The sequence below is a fragment of the Cucurbita pepo genome, unplaced genomic scaffold (genome assembly GCF_002806865.2).
Source record: "Cucurbita pepo subsp. pepo cultivar mu-cu-16 unplaced genomic scaffold, ASM280686v2 Cp4.1_scaffold000732, whole genome shotgun sequence".
In the NCBI taxonomy this organism is placed as follows: Eukaryota; Viridiplantae; Streptophyta; class Magnoliopsida; order Cucurbitales; family Cucurbitaceae; genus Cucurbita; species Cucurbita pepo.
This window is the reverse complement of record NW_019646947.1, coordinates 158-10,266: the sequence shown is the minus strand read 5'-3', so window position 1 is coordinate 10,266 and position 10,109 is coordinate 158. Positions and strand designations below refer to the sequence as shown.

At 39.2% G+C, this 10,109-nt stretch overlaps 1 non-coding gene across 1 annotated transcript; it reads left to right on the top strand.

Annotated features, from left to right (window-relative positions):
- Positions 1 to 2,999: 2,999 nt before the first annotated feature.
- On the top strand, positions 3,000 to 3,079 carry TRNAL-UAG. The gene has a single exon. It is a non-coding gene; the product is annotated as a tRNA-Leu (tRNA).
- The last annotated feature ends 7,030 nt before the right edge of the window (positions 3,080 to 10,109 follow it).

Genomic DNA, 10,109 nt, shown 5'->3' with positions numbered 1-10,109 from the left:
TCCAAAAATCGAGCTTAATTGTACGCTTAATTGAGCTATTTGATAAAATTCTAGAACATTTATGCTGAAACCATGATGCTATAGAAAATCTGGAAAAAAACACTGCTCGCAAATTTGGAAATAAATTGCAGACCTTGATGCTGAAGCAATCAACAAATCTGGATATAAATTGCAGACCTTGATGCTGAAGCAATCAACAAATCTGGAAATAAATTGCAGACCTTGATGCTGAAGCAATTCGGAAAGTAAACTTTTCAGGGATGACCTGGAAATTTTAATCCACATCATCAGTCCACGTAGATAGTTGGCTACCAAATTAGAAACATCTTAGGTGGACAATTTTATCCTTTCTCAGCCCTAAATTAGAAGAAACAAGCATTATAAAAGGAAAAGAATACCTAAAATAGGGAGGGGCCACACTTGGGGGAGAGAAATCGGATTAGACATCATCAACGTAGGGCCCACACTTGGGGAGAGAAATCAGATTAGACAGCAGCAGCCTCCGTTGCTGTGAAACCAGAGAAGAAGAAGAAAATCCTAATCGAGCACTATTGACAGCAGAAGGAAAAGGAGACCAACAAGGATTGATGGATTGATTAGGGCAAAGAGAACGTGAGAGCTCAAGGGAAGAAAACTTCCAGAATGACAACAAAACGGGATAACTCTCTATTTTCTTATTCTCTTTTCTCATTCCATCAATTTTAGCGAATTCCTCTATTTAATTCAGTTTGTATGGAGAGCTTGTTAGATTGATATGACAACCCTAGAAGGGTTGAATAGGGTTTCAACAATAATTTTTTTTTTTTAATAACAATAAAACTTGATACCATCCAATAAAAATTAACAATAATTTAGAATTTAAATAGAAAAAGGAATTTAAATAGGAAAAGGGTTAGAAAATATAACACCTTAGTTTTATAGTGTTTCGGTCAAACTCGACATAATCCACTACCCAAGCGCCTCTTGAGAATTTTAATAAAACTTTCTGACTCTTTCCTCGGATCAGAGCCCGAGCCGAAGCGCTACACCGATCCTTTTACGAGTGCAAGAGCAAACTCAATCCTTTCCACGGCTCAGGATCAAACCGATATACCGTTCTTTTTACGAGTTCAAGAGCAAACTCAATCGTTTCCACGGCTCAAGATCAAACCGGTACAACTGTCTGAAATCATATAGAAACACACCACAACTCTCTGAAGTAATAGATTTACAATTTTCTCACAATACAATAGATCTCTCTCAAGAATAAGATAAACAAGAAATAGAATTGGAAGCTTTGGAGAGAGCAACAATGGAGGCTTTTAAACAAAAATGTTAGATCGAAACACACCACAACTCTTTGAAGTAATAGATTTACAATTTTCTCGCAATACAATAGACATATCTCTCAATCTCTCTCAAGAGGAACATGCATACGTAAGTGGAATATAGATGGTCTATCCAGTCATCTAGTTGTAAATGTAATCAACAAAATGTTGATGGGAGCTAGCGCCTATAGGCTTCGAGGTAATTCTTATGATTATAAGATGCGAAAAGTTAGATACTTCTGATGGTACAAAGATATAATTGTAACTAAAGTTATGACAAGATATGATAGTACCCTTTAATTATGGATGATGCGCTTCATTGAAGGACTTCCAAAGTATATTTCTCGAAGGATAACTACCGCTCTCAATGAAGAGTGTAAGCATAAGATTCCTTGGATTCACTTATGGTGATTTAGGTTATGTAATAGCCAAGTCGACCGCCAGCAAATATTGTCTACTTTGGCCCGTTACGTATCGTCGTGAGATTTTAAAAGCATCTGTTAGGGATCAAAATGATATTAATTAACAAATCAGAGTGGCGCAGCGGAAGTTTGGTGGGCCCATAACCCACAGGTCTCAGGATCGAAACCTGGTTCTCTGACACCAACAATAAATAACATCAAATAAAAGATAAATTCAAGGTTATCGCTAACAAATATCCTCCCTCACCTTCAACCTCACGATTATAAATGCATCTCCTAGGGATTAGGAACTTCACCAAACTCTTCTAAATAAATACTCTATGGGTGCTGTCCAACTCATGGTTTTAAAATGCGTCTACTATGTTCCTACTTTGACCAGTGCATCGTGTAACGGTCATACTTCTTCAAATGTGCGGCCTCTAATCTTGACACGCTCACCAAAAACCTTATGGGGTACTTAATCTACATTCATATTTTTTACCTAGCTTTGTGGCTTTGTTGGACCTTAGGCAAGGTTTACCTTCGACATTCAAACATCACTTATGTGGAATCAAAACTTGTTTCACCGTACACGCTGCCTATGCATGCATGTTCAATTGTGTACGACACAACAACGTTGCATCTCATCGTCATCTCGGTTCCTCACAACACGTCCCATGCATCGTGATGCAATCTCAAGTCTCGAGATAGCTTCTCGAGATAGCTTGACCATCTTGGTTGTGTAGACACATCCCTCGGGACAGTTTGGCCAAGTGGTTTAAGGTGCTAGATTTAGGCTTTGGTTTGAAGGGGCGTGGTCCCACAGCTGTCATTTATTTTCATTTTTTGTAAACCTTCAAGCCCGCTGCTAGCACATATTATAAAAACCTCATGATTTTAAAACGCGTCTACTATAGAGAGAGTCTAACCCTACTCCGACCAGTGCATCGTGTCACGGTCATACTTCTTCAAATGTGCGGCTTCGTGATCTTGACACGCTCGCCAAAAACCTTATGGGGTACACAATCTCCATTCACATTTTTCACCTCGGCTTTGTGGCTTTGTTATACCATAGGCAAGGTTTGCCTTCAACGTTGAAACATCACTTATGTGGAATCAAAACTTGTTTGACCACACAAGCCGCCTATGCGTGCATGTTCTATCATGTGCGACACAACAATGTTGCATCTCATCGTTATCTCGGTTCCCAACAACACGATCCATGTATCGTGATGCAATCTCATGTCTTGAGATACTCGATCATCTTGGTTTTTCTAGACACATTCGTTGGGACAGTTTGGCCGAGTGGTCTAAGGCGCCAGATTTAGGCTCTGGTCCGAAAGGGCGTGGGTTCAAATCCCACAGCTGTCAAAATCATACTTTTTCAATCTCATCGTCCGACCCATGCATCGTATTGCAATCTCATGTCTAGAGATAGCTTGACTATCTTGGTTTGTCAAGGCACATCTGTCGTACAGTTTAGTCGAGTGGTTTAAGATGCCAGATTTGGGCTCTAGTTTAAAAGGGTATGGTTTTAAAACTCGTCTATTATGAAGAGACTTTAAACCAACTCCGACCAGTGTCTCGTGATCTTGTCACGCTCACGACAAATCTAAAGGAGTACTCAATCTCTATTCACATTTTTCACTCGACTTTATGGCTTTGTTATACCTTAGGCAGAGTTTTTCTTCCGCATTCAAACATCCATAATGTGGAATTAAAACTTGTTTGACCACACACGCCGTCTATGCGTGCATGTTCAATCATGTGCGACACAACATTGTTGCATCTCATCGTCATCTCGGTTCCCAACAGCACAACCCATGCATCATATTGTAATCTCATGTCTCGAGATAGCTCGACTATCTTGATTTGTCCAAACACATTCGTCGGGATAGTTTGGCCGAGTTGTCTAAGGTGCTAGACTTCGACTCTGGTTCAAAAGGGCATGGATTCAAATCCCACAGTTGTTATTTATTTTAATTTTTTGTAAAGCCTCGTGCCCGCTGCTAACACATATTGTTTGTTTTGAATTTTTATTTATCGTTGTTAACATCGTGGTTTTAAAACGCGTCTAATATGGAGAGAGTCTAGCCCAACTCCGACCAGTGCATCGTGTCAAAGTCATACTTTTTCAAATGTGCGGCTTTGTGATCTTGACACGATCATGACAAACCTTAAGGAGTACTTAATTCCCTTTCATATTTTTCATCTAGCTTTGTGGCTTTGTGGCTTTGTTGGACCTTAGGCAGGGTTTGCCTATGGGTTTCAAACATGAATAATGTAGAATTAAAACTTTTTTGACCGCACACGCTGCCTATGCGTGCATGTTCAATCATTTGTAACACAACAACATTGCATCTCATGGTCATCTCGGTTCCCAACAACACGACCCATGCATCGTGATGCAATCTCATGTCTTGAGATAGCTCGACTATCTTAGTAGTCCAAACACAATTGTTGGGATAGTTTGGCTTAGTGGTCCAAGGTGCTAGATTTAGTCTCTCGTTTAAAAAGGGATTGGTTTTTAATCCCATAACTGTCATTTATTTTTATTTTTTTTTAAACTATTAGGAGTACTCAATCCCCATTCACATTTTTCACCCGGCTTTGTGGCTTTGTTGGACCTTAGGCAGGATTTTCTTTCGGAATTCAAACATCACTTATGTGGAATTCAAACTTGTTTGACCACACACGCCGCCTATGCATGCATGTTTAATCATGTGCGACACAACACGTTGCATCTCATTGTAGATGAGAGCCCCCCAATCAGGTAAGACTCACAGTCTGCTCAAATCATCGAACATCATAACGGAAAGCGTAGATGAAAGCTATCTCGCGACGAAGAAAAGCAAAGGACACCCAATCATACTACTATAAAAAAAAATAAAAAAAAGTAGTACAAATATAGAAAAAGTAGTACAAACATCAAAAGTAAAGTTAGAATGTCTCAAGTCATGGAGATAGATATAAGTGTTGAAGGGCCGTTAATACCTTTTTATATACTGTCTCAAAGTTTGCCATAAGTGAACTAAACATCTATGATGAAAGCTAGAGATCAAAATAATTAATATCAGCAGAAGCGTGGTGGGCCCATAACTCACACGTCCCACGATTGAAACCTAGCTTTGATATCATCATACTACATGTGAAATAACATAGTCAGCAAAAATAAGGGACACTACTTATCCTACAATACATAAAAGTGGCAGCGAACCACACATCACTCACCTATCTTTTTTGGTTTGATTGTCCTTCTTTCAGTGTCCCTCCACGAGGCGTCTCCGTCATCAAACCGAAGTTAAATCATGCTTCATGATAACGAATTACTTTGTTGATTGAATATCTTAGAGAAAAAAAAATACTTGTTTGAGATTTGAATCACTCCGCAGGCAAGATCGATCATGTCAAGCTTAGATGATACTAAACATACAACCTAAACTACGTAGCATTACAAAAAAAAACTTATTACTTAGTTAAAAGAAGGCATAAATGATCTTTTTACTACCTTTTTCAAGTCTACAAGACAACATAAGTGGTTATATATAGCCTCAACACGAAACCCTTAACCTTCCCCTAGGAATTTTAAGAGTTGTATCATTCATACTGTTAGGACTATAATTAGCCACTATGAAAATGATGAATTTTAAGAGTTGTGTCATTCATACTTTTAGGACTATAATTAACCACTATGAAAATGTAACGATCTTATTTTTTTTACTAAAATAGAGTCGTACCATATGCATGATGTGATCTTTTTATGTGGAAATATTCATTTTAAATGTTTCATCAGTCCCATGGACTTACATAATAAAAATAAAATTCGTAAATAAATCGAAAACATATAAGAAATGATAATAAACATATATATCCAAAAACTAGAAAACAAATGATGATGGAGTTGACACACGAGTGGTGTGAGTTGCGACTGACGTGGGAAGCGTGTGCGCTACACATGAGAAGAGCATGACTAGTTTGTCAGGTCACGCATGCATTTCTCGAAGAGTGTCCTTTTCAGGTCGTGGGCTGCTGGGAGTGATTTAGTGCTTGTTGGGCCACCCGTGTTGAACCTGGATCCAAAAGTCTATCGGTTTTGTCTCTCTAGCTTGTTTTCTACTTCTACTAGATCTTTGGCGCTCACTGAAAATGCATTAAGGAAATAAAAAGTCATAAAATGCATTTATGTCTATCGCGAGATTTCTGATGCGAGGGTGGTTGCTCCCACGAGATCGCTAACTCTTTTCTTTTTTTCCTTGTTGTTACCGTAAATGTAACCTAAATGTGAATAAAATTCATAAAATACATTAGTGAGATCCACAAAAAAAAAATTTTAACTAGGATAAATAAAACTCATCTTTCTTAAGCTTATATTTCCTTAAAATTATTGCATGGTTGAGATGTCTTGATTCGTATCATTCTCCACTTCTTCAAGAGGATTCATCGTCGAATCTATTTGTAAAACTTTGCTGCAAAAGTAGGTTAAGAAAATACAAAAGACCTCACAACACTTTATCACGTGAACACTCAACACTTTATTCACGTGTACACTCAAGGAATTGTTGGCCATTGTTTGCACTCATTTACACAAATGAAGCTCTCTGTAAGGACATGGCTGATGCGATGGCTCAAAAAGACGGGTAAATTTTTTTGCGAAATAAAATCATTAAAATTTAAAACATAATTTACATTATACCAAAATAGTGTGCGCACATTAGTAATTTAAAATACAACATAATAGTTAAAAGACAGAATAAGGAACAGACGCAAAACATTTTAAAATAAAAGGGTTGAGACGACAGGTGAGGTTAGTCTATGGCACCTGCTCCAGACTCCGCTCCCGACCTCGACCAGCTCCTTATTACCTGGAAAAAAATTGGAGAATAAGGAATGAGTACAAGACTCAGTAAGTAGCCTACTTGTAGGCTCTTAATCGTGTCCTTGATATGCTAGGGTACCACATTCTTTGTTCTTGCTTGTTCTTGATCTTGTTCTTGTTTTAAGTACTTAAGCTCCTTTAATTCTTGTTCTTGACTTAGGGTTCTTATCTTGATCTTTCTTGAGGACCTTGGTTTTTAAACCCTAAAACCTTGGTTTTTCTTTAAGGGCCTTAGCACTATGGTTTTTGGTTCTTGGTCATTTGTTCCTGGTTCTTGTCCTTAGAACTAGGATCTTGATCCATGTTCTAGTCCTTGATCTTTCTCTTGTTCTTGGTATTCTTGGTTCTTGTTCTATTATTGATTCGTTCTCCGAGACACTTCCCCTAGGATTTACGGCACTAGACATGTACCTGAGAATCTTGCGTCCAAGGCTTCATGCGTTCTAAGCGACACAGCTTTAACTTACGTCCAAGGCTTCATGCGTTCCAAGCGACGTAGTCTTACCGCATCTTAGGGCTTGCCCTTCGATATGGTCTGCTTAACCTATGCCCAAGGTTTCATGCATTCTAAGCGGCATAGTCTAAAAACTTACATCCAAGGCTTCTTACGTTCCAAGCGATGTAGTCTTAAAACTGCATCAAGGGCTTGCCCTATAATACAGTCTGCTTAACCTATGCCCAAGGCTTCATGCGTTCCAAGCGACATAGTCTGAAATCCTACATCCAAGACTTCTTACGTTCCAAGCGATGTAGTCTTAATACTGCATCAAGGGCTTGCCCTATAATATAGTCTGCTTACCTACGCTAATGGCTTCATGCGTTCCAAGTAGCGTAGTCTAAGTCATGAACATGTTGTACCGTGGGAGGTCTTAGGAGGTTCTTGATTTGTGGCTAAGGTAACTTACTCTCTTCTTGTTCCTCCGTGACCATAGACTACTCCCCTTGATAAACCATAAAGGTCACTTGCTCGGTGCATACTTGAACATGGCATCCTGCAAATCTGCAGGGCATCTCTAATAGGTGAGGGAAACTTGAGGCATGACATCCTGCAAAGGAAACATGGTGCAAGCATCCCACCTAGAAGAGGAATTATTGGACACCGCTTAGTGGGAGGTCATGGGTCACTTTGAACATTATTAGAGTATTACCTAGCATTCTTGAGTTTCTGTTTCTGAGTTTGGGGACCTTGATCCCTCGTCCTTGAGTGGTACCTAGCATTCTTCTTACTTGGGTAGTTGTAAAGCTTGTGTGTTGTTTGTTCTTGGTTCTTAATCTTGTAAGTTTCTAAGGTCCTTAATTCCTTGAGACATAAGTTGTAACTTGTATTTGTAACCATATGAACCCATCTTAGTGTAAGTTGTTCTAGAAGGTCATAGATTCTTAGGGAGTTCTTTAGAGGGTTCTAGAAGAGTCTGAAGTCTTGTGGTGTTTCCTTTAGGTGTTTCTTGGATCCTAACTTGGTTTAGGTTCCAAACTTACTCCAATCAACTTGAAACCTCAAACTTATCTTCATGTCCTTCATAATCGACCTTATAAGAAGTAGCAAATCATCCGGAGCACGTATAGACCTTGAAATCTCATAAGAGTCCTAGGGACATTTTGGCCATTTCACCCCTAATTCTTGGTTTTGCTACTTAACGTGTTCCAATGCCTTTCAACTTTACAAAATCATCAAACATCATAAAATAGGATCTACTTCAGGGTTTCATAGCATTTGGAGGTCATCTAGGTCAGGAACTGTAGGTAGATATCCTTAGGGGCATTATGGTCATTTTGCACCATTTCTTGGTTTACCCACTTATCCTTATCTAATGACTACTAAACTTCATTTAGAACCTCAAAATGCTATAATATGCTCAGAATTAAAATTTTATAGGCAGCGGAGTTCATCTAGTGGGTTATTCTAATGTTACCTAATTACCGAGCAATTTGATAGGTTTAAGGTCTTAACTCGCGGTTCTTTGAGTTTTTCTTTCATCTAATCCTAGTTCGTACTTGGTGTTCATATGAAAATCCAAGCGATTCCTGCAAGTATTTCTTAACAAAAAAATCCAAGGTGGCTACTTACCTCGTTGTCGACATTCAGGACCTCTGTTCTTGAGCTTCCGGTACCCGATTTACCTCAACTTTCCTTTCACACACTCCTTATTATGTCTACTTTCTGGAACCATAGAGTTTTTCATGAGAATCCATCTGGAAGGGGGTTAAAATTGAGAAAAACCGAGGGAAGGTTGAGTTTTGGGTTGACATGGCCAGTTCAACTGAACCGCCCACGTCATCGTCTTCTTCCTCCAGACGGGGAGAAGGCGCGTGCGACCGTTCGCGCCGCCGTCGTAAACTCGCCCTCCCCAACTCCTATCACACTGTTTGTCCCCTCGATTCCTTCATAAAACTTAAAGAAGGTGTTACAAGGAAGAGCTAGGGATTGATTTTATACCTTCTCATCGGATTGTAGCCTAAGATATTTGCTTCCAAATTTCGTCCAAAATATGATTTCTCGCTGGAGTAAAAACAGAGGATTTCTTATTGGGTAGCCGATTCTAGGGGTTTTTTAGGCTCGATTTCTTCACGAAACCTCTTCCTTATTGTTCCCTTAACCTAAAGGAATTAGTTTGGAGGAATGACTTTGAGTGTAGGACCTTAATTTTGAGAAATCACTCTCGGTCTGCAAGTTACCTGACGCCTCCGATTTACAATCTCTTGGGTATCTTGTTCTTTGACGTTTCAGCTCTTTATTCCTTCATCAAAGTTACTCATCTTCTTTTTTCTGAAGCTAAAGGAATCCTTAATTTGAAGAAAAAGTGGCCGTAGATAGGAATTCGACACTTACCTCCAATTTGAACCCGAAACGGATTTTCTTCAATTGGGAACATTCCTGAGGTTATTTCTCTTCGCGGTCTTCTATGAAAACATTCCTTGGAGGTGGAGAAACCTGTTGGGGTCGTCCTTGCTCGAAGAATACTTGTATATCCTTGGATTGGAATTTTGAGTTTTCCTTGAAGCTTTTTAATGGCAGATTGGATTGGGCGAATGGTTTCTAGGCACTTTCAGGACTCTATTCCTTCATAGAACTTGTGGGTAATGTTGTTTAGAAGCTATAGGAACAAGTTTGAAAGGAAATGGTGGAGAATTGCTCTCGAATTTGGGAGAATCCTGAGAGTAGGAGACCCAAAATCTAAACACCAGCTAGGTGCTCGACCTTGCTCGATTCTTGTTCCAAACGATTGCCCCAACTACAGAATTTATAGGGGAAACTTAAACCAACATTGGAAGCTTCAGAATCATCGTGAATTATCGGTTGGATTTTCTCGAAAATCCGTTGGAAATATCTATTCCGATCAGAGCCTCACCGACGTTGGTTTTGAATCCTAGCCGTTGGATGTGACGATCCGTGAGTTTTCTAGAATATATACAAGTTTGGAGGAGATCCAACGGTTGAGACTCGACATTCGAGGGATTTTGTGCAGAAGGCACGGTGAAGGTTCTGATTTTTTAGCAGAATGGTAAATCCGTAATTATCCTTAA